The sequence below is a fragment of the Grampus griseus genome (assembly GCF_964374135.1).
Source record: "Grampus griseus genome assembly, chromosome: 18".
Lineage (NCBI taxonomy): Eukaryota > Metazoa > Chordata > Mammalia > Artiodactyla > Delphinidae > Grampus > Grampus griseus.
The window spans coordinates 48,303,604-48,318,171 of record NC_139012.1 but is presented as its reverse complement, the minus strand read 5'-3'; positions in this window follow the sequence as shown (position 1 = coordinate 48,318,171).

Sequence of the window (14,568 nt, the reverse complement as noted above, 5' to 3'; positions counted from 1 at the left end):
CCTGGCTCATGGAATGATCTGGGTTTTGCTGCATTTTGGCTGGACCTGGGGAGGCCTTTTTGTATCTGATGATATGAAAGAGGAGCAGTTCCTCTGGGATCTGAAAGTGGAGATGGTAAAGAAAGATATCTGTGTGGACTTTACAGAAAAGCTTCCTGCCATTAAGAGAACATATGAAAAAACTGATGTGACTCCCATGTCCAGAATCAGTTTCATTCACAAATGTGCACATAATGTGTCATGATATAGGTTACTTCATGATCCTGACATGCTTCAAGAATTTTATTTAACCTCAAGGAAGCTGTGGATCATGTCAGTGATTTGTTTTTTTAATGTTAGGGTATGTTAACTTGTCACATGGTTAACCAGAGAAGGGAGTTATTCCTTTATGTTCTTTGGGATGGGATTCATGGGGTAGTTGAGGCTCAGGAAAGGCAGGAGGTGGGATAAGAGGCTCTGACCTGAGAAGGAACAGATCACAGATTGCATAAATCTGTAAGGATAGCTAGAGCCAAGGGAAGAAGTCAGCAAGGACCCCCCGTGACAGCTAATGACAAATGAACTGACTTCCAAGTTTCCTTTTTCTCCTCTGTAATCCTCTTATGAAAGCCACACATATTTAGAAAAGCATGTTAGTATAGCCTTGGAGAAGGAAATAAATAAGCTCTATTTATGCTTGTGGCAAAGCAGTATGGGAGAGGACAGCAGCTCACAGAGCAGTGATGGGAAGGCCAGGAGTGTACGTGAGGGGCCTCAAGCAGTAGTTAGGAGTGAGCAGTGAAGGGCAACAACTGGTAAAAACAGAAGCCTTCCTTTTCTGGAGATCCTCAGACAAAATTTTGTACTTAGAGCTGATGGAACATTTGTTCAACGAACTTATATTGTTAGTTAATAACACTCCTCTAGGCGCCAGGGATAAGAGAAGTGAACAAAACTACCACAGCCTAGGCCTTGTGGAACATAGGTCCCTGTGCAAGAGATGGATAATTTAAAAATACCCTAAATTATGTCCTATGGTTTTAAGAGCTGTGGAAGAAAGAAAGTGTGGTTGATGTGATTGCAGCAGCTGGGGAGGGCTCCATGCCATTTATAAGAGGAGATCAGGGGGACCTCCCGAAGAAGATGGCATTTGAGCAGAGAGCTGAAGGAGTTTGTGATTGATTTATACAGATGTCTGCAAGAGAATGTTCTATGTGAAAGGAACAAGTGAAAAAGACGAGACTCGAGTATGCATGATATTTTTGATAGCTTAGTAAAGAAAGGAACTCGTATGTCCATGTGACTCACTGCTATCCCCATTGGTATATATTGGCATCAAATCTTATTTTCCACTGAGAAAGTTATTAACTTCATCAGAAACCGAACATGACTGACCAGTTTTTCCTGAGGATTTAATCAAGAAATGAAAGCAGAATGTGAAAATATTAACTTTTATACTAGAATTTTCTGATCTTCCATAGGGCAAATCTGGAAGAATTTGATTAACCTCTGGGGAGATATTTCACTATTTGTTTTGGGAGTTTTGTTTTTCACTTTTTGTTTTTTGGAGGTTTTGGGGGGGCTTTGTTTTTTGTGGGTTTTTTGTTTGTTTTGTTTTGTTTTTGTTTTTGTTTTGTGGTACACAGGCCTCTCTGTTGTGGCCTTTCCCGTTGCGGAGCACAGGCTCCGGATGAGAAGGCTCAGAGGCCATGGCTCACAGGTCCAGCCACTCCGCGGCATGTGGGATCCTCCCGGACCGGGACACAAACCCGTGTTCCCTACATCAGCAGGCGGACTCTCAACCACTGCGCCACCAGGGAAGCCCGGGTTTTTTTGGTTTTTGTTTTTTGTTTTTTTGAGAGAGAGAGCAAAAAGGCCAGACAACTCTAATAGTTTTTCAGAACAGAGTTCATTCATGATTTGCCTTATTTGGAAGCCATGTTTGGCCACATTAATGTGATACATCTTTTTACTCAAGGTCTTCCATCATTGTCAGGGAGGTTATTACAAGAATATGTGCATTTGGGTCAAGCTGCTCACTTTTGAAGAGATTAGAGGTAGAGGACTATATAAATGTAATGTTAATGAAGTGTTTCCACAGTTTAAAATTAAGAGTGACAAAGCTTTAATGTCTCTGCAAGCAGAAAGCTGCAGATGCCTGGAAAAGAAAGAAAGAAAGAAAGAAAGAAAGAAAGAAAGAAAGAAAGAAAGAAAGAAAGAAAGAAAGAAAGAAAGAAAGAAAGAAAGAAAGAAAGAAAGAAAGAAAGAAAGAGAGAAAGAAAGAAAGAAAGAAAGGAAGGAAGGAAGGAAGGAAGGAAGGAAGGAAGGAAGGAAGGAAGAAGGAAGGAAGGAAGGAAGAAAGATGTAGTGTGCCTTTGATGTGGGAAAGGCCAAGGATTACTAAAACATTTATCTTTATTTTAATGCCAAGAAATATGGAACACTCTGACTTCAAAGGCTGAGGCAGGAAGTGGAACCAACCCTCTCCTAGTTCACCCTCAGATAACAGTGGGCTTGTGTGGGGAATTCCAGAGATCACCCAGTTCTCCAAGTTGAGTAGTTGAATTCAATGTAACATCATTTGAATGATGAGTGAATGTAACATCATTGAATGATGAATGAATGTAATATCATTTCCCTTGTCTTCAAACAAAAGAAGCTACCTTCAAGGACTATGACACAGACACTCTCAAGTGTCAGCAGGAAAATTATAATAATTCATACTTTGATTTTAAGGTCACCTAAGTAGAAGTAAACCGTAAAGAACTTAGTTTCCCTTCCTTCCTTCCTTCCTTCCTCCCCCCCTTCCTTCCTTCCTTCCTTCCTTCCTTTCTTTCTTTCTTTCTTTCTTTCTTTCTTTTCTTTCTTTTTTCCTTCCTGCCTTCCTTTCTTTTTTTTTTACATTTGCAGATATCTACAGCTTGCTTCCTTCCTCCCATCCTCTCTTTTCTTCCTTTCTTTCTCTTTCTTTTTTGTGAATAAAACTGAGCTTTCTCATTAAGCTTTAAAACACATTAAAATTTACTTTGCAATTATGTTAATTTTTTAGGAAATCCACCATTTGTTGTTGGCATGAAAAAGCAAAACCAAAAGATGCAATTATTTGTAGAGATTGATTTTACATTCTGTCTCTGAAAAGAAATCAATTTTCCATTCAACAGAATACCTTGTATGCAGTTCTTATGTATATGTGTGTTTATATGCAGTTTCCTAGGAACAAGTCTGTGGCTTTCATCAAATTCTCAAATGACTTTCAAAGGAATAAATACAAATTTAGAAATCCAAGGCCCACTGCCTTAAATCAAACCCTAGCTCTACTCTGGGAATAGTCCTTCTTTTCCTGTTCTCTCCAGCAGAGTCTGTTAATTTCCTCAAACTTCACAGATCTCAACACTTGAATATGGTCTCCACTACCATTTCCAAACCATTCCTCATCCACCATCTTGTATAATGTTTATCCTCACAGCATCACTGTCCTCCACCAACTTCCTTTTCATTGTCCCTCACTTACTAAAAACTTTATAACCTAATTCACAGTCTTCCTCTCCATTCCAGGTTCTACCAGCATTAACAGAAAGTTGACCATACAGGTGAACAATATATCCAAAACTGTCCTCAAACATTTCTTTATTTCTATAATTTCAATGACCTTCCCCAACATTCTAATTCTGTTACCCACATCCCATAGATAGGACCTCTTCCTTTGTCATCACTTGAAATGCTCATGTCTGATTTCCTAAATTTAAACATCCCAATCTAATAACCACAACTCCTAACTTTCCAATTCTTTCACTCAGCTACTTACATAATACCTGTAGCTGCAAAGCATCCCAATGGTTACAGCAAGAGCTCTGGAGCAGACACTCTGGGCTTAACAGCAGTTTTACTATGTTTAAGATGTATGAACATGAACAAGTTTCTTAACCTCTCTAAGCCTTTGTTTTTTCTTTTGTAAATAATCGTTGTTGTTGAGAAGATAACATAATCCATAACATTTAGCATGATGCTACTGAGGAAGCATGTAATAAATCATAGTCCTTTTTATTATTATTTGACATTAACAAGATCTCTAGTGACTTCCCTCCTTTAATTTCTTCTTTGTTAACTCACTTCTAAACCGACTTCCCTCTCTACCTATCTTAAAAAATTGTAGTCTTTCACTTTAGACATTCTCCTGCCAACACCCTCAATTCTTTTACCCCACTGTACTTCCATTGCACTCACTGTACAAAATGCCAGTCCTAGATTACCATTAAAAAATAAAAAGGCATATGACTTGGTATGCTGTCCTTGGGCTGGTATAGGTGTTCAGTGAATTATGAGTGAATTAATGAATGAATGCTACCATAAATTCAAGGCCTTCATAATACCTTCAGAATTTCCCAGTAGACTTATTTCTTAGTCATCTCTTTTCTTTTTTTTCAAAGAAGTTATTTCAAATATTCTCTACCCTTCTGTACACTACCACCTGATTTCTCAGGAATTGCAATCTATATATTTTCCTCTCACTCCTGGATCATATTCTTTTGGACCTTCTGCATCAGCATTGAATCACATATGAGTCTCTCTCCTGCCCAGATGCAAACAAAACTATATCTCAAAGTTAAATCCATCCTTCTTCATATTCTCTCCAGTTGTTGCCCTATTTCTCGGTTTTTCCCATCAAAAGTTCTTGAAAGAGTTGTCTAATATTCATGATCTATACTTTCTCACCTCCTGTTTACTCTTCAATATGATTTGAACCTCACCAGACAATTGGAACTCTTTCTGCCAATGTTATTTGTTGCAATAAAAGCTTGACATTTTGGCAGCAATTGACATTGCTAGATATTTTCCTTTGAATACTTTTTTCCCCTGAGGGTTTTTTTTTTTAAATAACAGCTTTATTGAGATGTTATTCACATACTATAAAGTTCACACTTTTCAAAAGTACAATTCAATGGTTTTTAGTGTATTTACAAAGTTGTTCATTGATCACCATGATCTAACTTCAGAATATTTTATCACCTCCAAAAAGCAACCCCATACCCAGTAACAGTCACTCCCTACTCTCTCCTCCCCAGGCAAACATAAATCTACTTTCTGACTCTCTGGATTTGCCTATTCTATTCATTTCATACGATGAAATCATATAATATGTGGGTTTGGCTTCTTTCAATTAGCATATTTTGAAGGTTCATCTACATCATAGCATGTATCAGAGCTTCATTCCTTTTTGTGGTTGAATAATATTCCATTGCATGAATATATCACATACATGTTGTTCATCCATTAATTAATTGATGTGTATTTGAGTTGTTTCCACTTTTTGGCTACTATGAACATTCCTGTGCAAGGTTTTGTGTGGATATGTTTTCAGTTCTCTTTGAGTGTATACCAAGGAGTGGAATTGTTGAGTTACATGGGCACTCTATATGTAATTTTTTGAGGAACCATCAAACTGTTTGCCAGAGTGGCTACACCAGCAACATAAGAGGGTTCCAATTTCTCCACATCCTTAACAACATTTGGTATTGTCTATCTTTTTAATTATAGCCACCCTAGTTGGTATGAAATGGTATCTCATTGTAGTTTAGATTTTCATTTCCCTAATGACTAATGATCTTATCTTTTCATTTGCTTCTTAGTCATTGTTTATTCTCTTTGGAGAAGTATCTATTTTTCCCTTCCCTCAGACTTCTCTGAGATCATACTTTACTGGTTTTCCTCCCTCTTATGTAGGTTCCTCTTCATCCACCCATATTTTAAATATTGATGTTTTTCATTACTCTGCTCCAGATCCTATCCCTAGGTGGCTTCGTTCATTCCAGGAATTCATTAAAATCTAAAGATCAAATATTCCTAAATCTCTACCTCTTGTTCAGTTCTCTTTCCTGATATCCAGATTTGGCTATCCAACTGTCTACTGGACATCTTCATCTGTATATTCTATAAACATCTCATACTGAACATGGTTAAACTTGAATTCACTGCTCTCCACCTAAACCTCAACCCATTCCTCCCAAGATGAAGCCATTCAGTAGATTACCCAATCCAACATTCTACCTATCTTACTCTTCCCTTTCCATTAACTCACACATGTAAAACATCCAAGTCCACCTTATTCCATCTCTTAAATTCTTGAAATAGGGTCCTTCACTATGTCCCTATTATCAGTGCCCTAGGTCAGCCCTGTTCATTAATTACCTGAACTAATCACAAATTAGAGTGGAAAATACAATAGACTGGCTCCCTTACCACCAGGTCAGCCAATCCTGCCAACATGAACAGAGACTGGCATGCTTAAGGACTACATTTCCCAATCTACCCTCAAGCTGGGCTTTCCACACTGAATTTTCAAGCAGAATTATGTTCCAGGCTAGAGGATAGAAGTAAGTATGATGAAATGGCAGTCATTCAGTTCTCTTGAAAGCACTGACAGGGAAGCAAATTTGTTATCCTGTGGCAGCTTTCCTGGAGATCCTTATGCAATGGTTCTTAAACTTGGCTGTGTACAAGCATCACCTGGAGAGGACTTTTTTTGTTTAATTTTTAATACTATGACTGGGCCCTGCTCCAGGTCAATTAAATACAGTCTCTGGAGGTGCAAGCCCGGCATCAGCACTTTGTTAAGCACTCCAAGGGATGCTGGTGGGAAGCCAAGTTAGGGAAAAATTACCTTGATGTCTAGCTGGTCCCTAACTTCCTGGTTGCCAAGCCCAAGCCATGGTAGCAGCCATTGCTCCTGATTCAACAGCTTTCCTGAGTGTGGCCAAGGCAGTGTGATTCACGAATGGGAGGTTGTGGCAGCAAACGCAGCAGTTCATTGGCCAGCCAGCATGGCAATGTGACTTGTGCAATTGTTTCTGGAAGCTCAGACTAGAGTTAGCTTCTCCAGCCCTTCCAACAAGTCTGTAAGCTGCTAAATACTCTGTAATAAATCCCTTTCTGCTGAAACTGGCTAGAGATTGTTCAGTTGTCTGCTACTGAAACTTGACCAATACAGCTACCTAAAATTCAAATCAAACCACATGACATTCCTGCTTTAAATAATTTACTGGTCTACCCTGTTTTTACATTTAATCTAAAATGCTTTTAAATGACTTACAAGATCTTTTGTGATATGACACCTGCCTTTTTTTAGGCATGTTAGAAACATGCATTAAAGTAATTTAGAAATGCATAGCTTCATTGAGGAAATTAATCTTGGAAGAATTTCTTGAAAGGAAAAATTTGGACATATGGGCAACACTAGCTGTACATGAATATACATCACTGAATCTTATATTATTATTTTTAAAAACTGTAACAATTCCATGGATATTATCAGTAGTAATGAAGTGAGACGTGTTTTGGTATACTCATAGGGTGAGTATTAGTTAAAAGAATCTCTGTGTGATAGTCTTGTGAGTGGTTTCTTTTTTTTAATTTTTATTTTATATTAGAATATAGTTGATTAACAATGTTGTGTTAGTTTCAGGTGTACACCAAAGTGATTCAGTTATACACATACATGTATCTTCTTTTTCAAATTCTTTTCCCATTTAGGTTATTACAGAATATTGAGCAGAGTTCCCTGTGCTATACAGTGGGTCCTTTTTGGTTATCTATTTTAAATATAGCATTTTGTACATGTCAACTCCAAATTCCCAATCTACACCTCTCTCCCACCTGTCCCCCTGGTAACCATAAGTTCATTCTCTAAGTCTGTGAGTCTGTTTCTGTTTTGTAAATAAGTTCATTTGTATCATTATTTTTAGATTGCATGTATAAGTGATAAATGATATTTGTCTTTCTCTGTCTGATTTACTTCACTCAGTATGACAGTCTCTAGGTCCATCCATGTTGCTGAAAATGGCATTATTTCATTCTTTTAATGACTGAGTAATATTCCATTGTATATATGTACCACATCTTCTTTATCCATTCATCTGTTGATGGACATTTAGGTTGCTTTCATGTCTTGGTTATTGTAAACAGTGTTGCGATGAATATTGGGGTGTATGTATCCTTTCAAACCGTGGTTTTCTCAGGATATATGTCAAGGAGTGGGATTCCTGGCTCATATGGTAGCTCTATTTTTAATTTCTTAAAAAACCTCCATACTGTTCTCCATAGTTGCTCTAACAATTTACATTCCCATCAACAGTGCAGGAGGGTTCCCTTTTCTCCACACACTCTCCAGCATTTATTATTTGTAGATTTTTTTGATGATGGCCATTCTGACTGGTGTGAGGTGATACCTCACTGTAGTTTTGATTTGCATATCTCTAATAATTAGCTGTGGTGAACATCTTTTCATATGCCTCTTGACCATCTGTGTGTCTTCTTTGAAGAAATGTCTACTTAGGTCTTCTGCCCATTTTTTGATTGTTTGTTTTATGATATTGAGCTACATGAACTGTTTGTAAATTTTGAAGACTAATCCTTTGTTTGTTGCATTGTTTGCAAACATTTTCTCCCATTCTGTGGGCTTTTTCATTTTCTTTATGGTTTTCTTTGCTGTACAAAAACTTTTAAGATTAATTAGGTCTCATTTGTATATTTTTGTTTTTATTTCCATTACTCTGGGAGGTGGATAGAAAAAGATACTGCTGAAATTTATGTCAGAAAGTGTTCTGCCTAGGTTTTCCTCTAAGAGTTTTATAGTATCCGGTCTTACATTTAGGTCTTTAATCCATTTTGAGTTTATGGCTGTGTATGGTGTTAAAGAGTGTTCTAATTTCATTTTTTACATGAAGCTGTCCAGTTTTCCCAGCACCACTTATTGAAGAGACTGTCTTTCCTCCATTGTATAGTCTTACCTCCTTTGTCATAGATTAGGTGACCATAGGTGCATGGGTTTATCTCTGGGCTCTCTATCCTGTTCCATTGATCTTTTTTTTTCTGTTTTTGTGCCAGTACCATACAGTCTTGACTACTGTAGCTTTTTGTTATATCTTCTTCTTGGATTGATTCCTTGATCATTATGAGGTGTCCTTCTTTGTCTCTTTAACAGTCTTTATTTTAAAGTCGATTTTTTCTGATATGAGTATTGCTACTCCAGCTTTCTTTTGATTTCCACTTGCAAGGAAAAATTTTTGCATCCCCTTAGTTTCAATCTGTATGTTCCCTAAATCAAAAGTGGGTCTCTTGTAGACAGCATGTATATGGGTCTTTTTGTATCCATTCAGGTAGTCTGTCTTTTGGTTGGGGTATTTAATTCGTTTACCTTTAAGGTAATTATCCATATGTGTCTTCCTATTGTCACTTTCTTAATTGTTTTGGATTGTTTTTGTAGGTCTTTTTTTCTTTCCTTCCTCTTTTCTTCTTTTTTCTTGTGATTTGATGACTAACTTTAGTGTTGTGTTTGGATCCGTTTTTCTTTTTTGTATGTGTATCTTTTGTAGATTTTCAGTTTGCAGTTACCATGAGGTTTTGATGTATCAGTCTGTATACAAACAAGATTGTTTTAAGTTGCTGGTCTTTTACTTTCAAATGCATTTCCAATATCCTGCATTTGTGCTCTCCTGTTCTCACAATTGCCAGTTTTGATATCATATTTTTGTGAGGATGATTTCCAACATTTACTCTATGTTTGCCTTTACCAGTGAGCCTTTCCATTCGTAGTTTTCTTGTTCTAGTTGTGGCCTTTTCTTTTCTGCTTAGAGAGTTTCCTTTAGTGACTGTTGTGAAGCTGATCTGGTCATGCTGAATTCTCTTAGCTTTTGCTTATCTGTAAGTTTTTTTTATTTCTCCATCAAATCTGACTGAGAGTCTTGCTCGGTACAGTATTCTTGGTTGTAGTTTCTTCCCTTTTATCACTTTAAATATATCATGCTACTCCCTTATGGCCTGCAGAGTTTCTGTTGAGAAATCATTTGATAACCTTATGGAGTTTCCTTGTATATTGTTTATTGCTTTTCCCTTGTTGCTTTTAATATTTTTCTTTGTTTATAATTTTTGTCAATTTAATTACTATGTGTCTTGGCATGTTCCTCCTTGGGTTTATCCTTCCTGGGACTCTCTGTGCTTCTGGACTTGGGTGACTGATTCCTTTCACATGTTAGGGAAATTTTCAGCTATTATATCTTCAAATATTTTCTCAGGTCCTTTCTCTCTCTTCTCCTTCTGGGACCTCTGTAATGCAAATGTTGTAGCATTTAATGTTGTCCCAGATGTCTCTTAAACTGTCTTCATTTTTTTTTTCATTCTTTTTTCTTTATTCTGTTCCATGGCAGTGATTTCCACCATTCTGTCTTCCAGGTCAATTATCTGTTCTTCTGTCTCAGTTATTCTGCTATTGATTCCTTCTAGTGTATTTTTCAATTCTGTTATTATATCATTCATTTCTGTTTGTTTGTTCTTTAACACTTCTAGGTCTTTTTAAAACATTTCTTGTACCTTCTCTATCCTTGCCTTCATTCTTTTTCTGAGATTCTGGATCATCTTCACTATCATTATTCTGAATTCTTTTTCTGGTAGGTTGCCTATCTCCATTTCACTTAGTTATTCTTCTGGGAGTTTATCTTGTTCCTTCATCTGGGACATATTTCTCTGCTGTGTCATTTTGTCTAACTTTCTGTGATTGCAGTTTCTGTTTCACAGGCTGCAGGACTGTAGTTTTCCCTGCTTCTGCTGTCTGCCCTCTGGTGGATGTGGCTATCTAAGAGGCTTGTGCAGGCTTCCTGATGGGAGGGATTGGTTCCTGCCCAGTGGTGGGTGGAGCTGGGTCTTTTCCCTGTGGTGGGCAGGGCCATGCTCTGGAAGACTTGAAGCCACTTGCCTGCTGATGGGTGGGGCTGTCTTCCCACCCTGTTGGTTTTTTGACCTGAGATATCCCAGCACTGGAGCCTACAGACTGTTGGGTGGGGCTAATGGCATCCTCCGGGAGGGTTCATGTCATTGAGTACTCCCTAGAACTGCTGCTGCCTGTGTTTTTGTCCCCACAGTAAGCCACAGCCACACCCCTGCCTCCACAGGAGACCCTGTAACACTAACAGGTACATCTGGCTCAGTCTCTTATGGGGTCACACTATCTCGTTGTGGCTTCTTCTTTGTCTTTGTATGTAGGGTATCTTTTTTGGTAGGTTCTAGCATTTTTTGTTGATGGTCGTTCTGCAGTTAATTGTGATTTTGGTGTTCTTGTAAGAATGGATGAGCTCACTTCCTTCTACTCTGCCATCTTGAGCTAATCTCCTGTTTTTGGTTTCTTATACTTTATTCTTATTTCACATTTTTTTTCAAAGAACATGTATACGTCCATCAGAAAAAAAAAATAAAGACAGTTTCACTATAGGAGGAGGAATTTTACATTTATAACAGACAAATCAAATCAAATAAGCAGCCCTCCTTACAGAGCAATGCCCTAACAAGTCAGAATTCTTTCTGGGTGACTTAATGGACACATGCTCTCCATTGACAGTCTCCTTTCATGCAAGCCACTTTGGTCATTGCTATGGCCTTTCCAGTGTAGAAAAGGTAATTGGAAATATTATAAGGACATGGAGATATTCAAATATCTTGTAAACTGTATTTATCTGCTTTGTCTGTGGGTTAAAAGTAAAAGAGTCTAAACAAAGAAGAAAGGTAAAAGCAGACCTCAGGAAATTAGGAGAAATCATCAATAATTCTGCTATCTGCTTCTGCTTCATCTCTTACATTAATAGCATGTGTTATACCAAAAGGGAACACAATTTGGTATTGACTAATGCACATACTGATAAAAAACATCATCAAAACATGTTCCCAGTCCCTAGCATGCACCAGGAGCCATGGGAAGAGCTTTAGAAAATGATAAATACCATTAAAATTTCATAGAGTATCTCATCTGGTTCCTACAATATCCCTGTGTGATGGGAATTCCTGCATCATCACGTTACAGGTAGGAAAACTGAGGTTCTGGAAAATTAAGTCCCTTGCTCAAGTAAGCATAATTCATAAGTAGAAGGCCAGGTTTCTTAGCTAGCTTTTACTATTCATTTAAGTTCTTTTTTATGCAGCTTACTTAATTTTATTAATTCTATTTTATTGTGGTAAGAACACTTTACATAATATTTACCCTAATCAAATTTTAAGTGTACAATACATATTGTTGACCATGGGTAAAATGTTGAAAAGCAGATCCCTAGAGCTTACACGTCTTGCTTACTTAAAACTTTATGCCTAGGGCTTCCCTGGTGGTTCAGTGGTTGAGAGTCTGCCTGCCACTGCAGGGGACCTGGGTTCGTGCCTCGGTCTGGGAGGACCCCACATGCTACAGAGCAGCTGTGCCCATGAGCCATGGCCACTGGGCCCGCGCATCCAGAGTCTGTGCTACGCAACGGGAGAGGCCACAACAGTGAGAGGCCCGCATACCGCCAAAAAAAAAAAAAAAAAAAAAAACCTTTATGCCCATTGATTAGTAACTTCCCATTTCCCCAGTCCCTGACAACCACATTTCTATTCTTTGATTCTGTTAATTTGACTATTTTGGATACCTCATATAAGTGGAATCACGTAATATTTGTCTTTCTGTGACTATCTTATTTCACTGAGCATAATGTCCTCAAGATTCATACATGTTGTCACATATTGCAGAATTTTCTTCTTTTGCAAGACTAAAATATACCACATTTCCTTTATCCATTCTCTGTCAATGGACACTTAGGTTGTTCCCACATCTTGGCTATTGTGAAGAGTGTTAAAATGACCATGAGAGTGCTAATATTTCTTTTTTTTAATTTTTGAAGTTTTAAAAATTTTTTTATACAGCAGGTTCTTATTACTCACCAATTTTATACACATTAGTGTACACAGGTCAATCCCAATCACCAAATACATCACACCACCACCCACAGCCTGCCATGGCTTTCCACCCTTGGTGTCCATACGTTTGTTCTCTACATCTGTGTCTCAATTTCTGCCCAGCAAACCGGTTCATCTGTACCATTTTTCTAGGTTCCAAATGTATGTGTTAATATATGATATTTGCTTTTCTCTTTCTGACTTACTTCACTCTGTATGACAGTCTCTAGATTATTCCATGTTTCAACAAATGACTCAATTTTGTTCCTTTTTATGGCTGAGTAATATTCCATTGTATATATGTACCACATCTTCTTTATCCATTCATCAGTCAAAGGGCATTTAGGTTGGTTCCATAACCTGTCTATTGTAAATAGTGCAGCAATGAACATTGGGGTGAATGTGTCTTTTTGGACTATGGTTTTCTCTGGGTATATGCCCAGTAGTGGACTTGATGGATCGTATGGTAATTCTATTTTTAGTTTTCTAAGGAACATCCATACTATTCTCCAGAGTGGCTGTATCAATTTACATTCCCAGCAACAGTGCAAGAGGGTTCCCTTTTCTCCACACCCTCTCCAGCATTTGTTCTTTGTAGATTTTCTGATGATGCCCATTCTAACTGGTGGGAGGTGATACCTCACTGTAGTTTTGATTTACCTTTCTCTAATAATTAGTCATGTTGAGTAGCTTTTCATGTGCTTCTTGCCCATCTGTATGTCTTCTTTGGATAAATGTCTATTTAGGTCTTCTGCCCATTTTTTGATTGGGTTGTTTGTTTATTTAATATTGAGCTGCATAAGCTATTTATATATTTTGGAGATTAATCCTTTGTTCATTGATTCATTTTCAAATATTTCCTCCAATTCTGAGGGTTATCTTTTCATCTTGTTTATGGTTTCCTTTGCTGTACAAAAGCTTTGAAGTTTCATTAGGTCCCATTTGTTTTTTTTTGTTTTTACTTCTATTACTCTAGGAGGTGGATCAAAAAAGATCTTGCTGTGATCTATGTCAAAGAATATTCTTCCTATATTTTCTTCTAAGAGTTTTATAGTGTCTGGTCTTAAATTTAGGTCTCTAAACCATTTTGAGTTTATTTTTGTGTATGGTGTTAGAGAGTGTTCTAATTTCATTCTTTTAAATGTAGCTGTCTAGTTTTCCCAGCACCATGTATTGAAGAGATTGTCTTTTCTCCATTGTATATCCTTGCCTCCTTTGTCATAGATTAGTTGACCATATATACGTGGGTTTACCTCTGGGCTTTCTATCTTGTTCCATTGATCTGTGTTTCTCTTTTTTCTGCCAGTACCATATTGTCTTGATTACTGTAGTATAGTCCTAAGTCAGGGAGTCTGATTCCTCCAGCTCCTTTTTTTTCCCTCAAGACTGCTTTGGCTATTTGGGGTCTTTTGTGTCTCATACAAATTTTAAGATTTTTTGCTCTAGTTCTGTAAAAAATGCCATTGATAATTTGATAGGGTTTGCATTGAATCTGTAGATTGCTTTGGATAGTAAAGTCATTTTCACAATATTGATTCTTCCAATCCAAGAACACAGTATATCTCTCAATCTGTTGGTATCATCTTCAATTTCTTTCATCAGTGTCTTATAGTTTTCTGCATACAGGTCTGTTGTCTCCATAGGTAGGTTTATTCCTAGGTATTTTATTATTTTTGTTGCAATGGTACATGGGAGTGTTTCCTTAATTTCTCTTTCAGATTTTTCATCATTAGTGTATAGGAATGCAAGAGATCTCTGTGTATTAATTTTGTGTCCTGAAACTTTACCAAATTCATTGATTAGCTCTAGTAGTTTTCTGGTGGCATCTTTAAGATTCTCTATGTT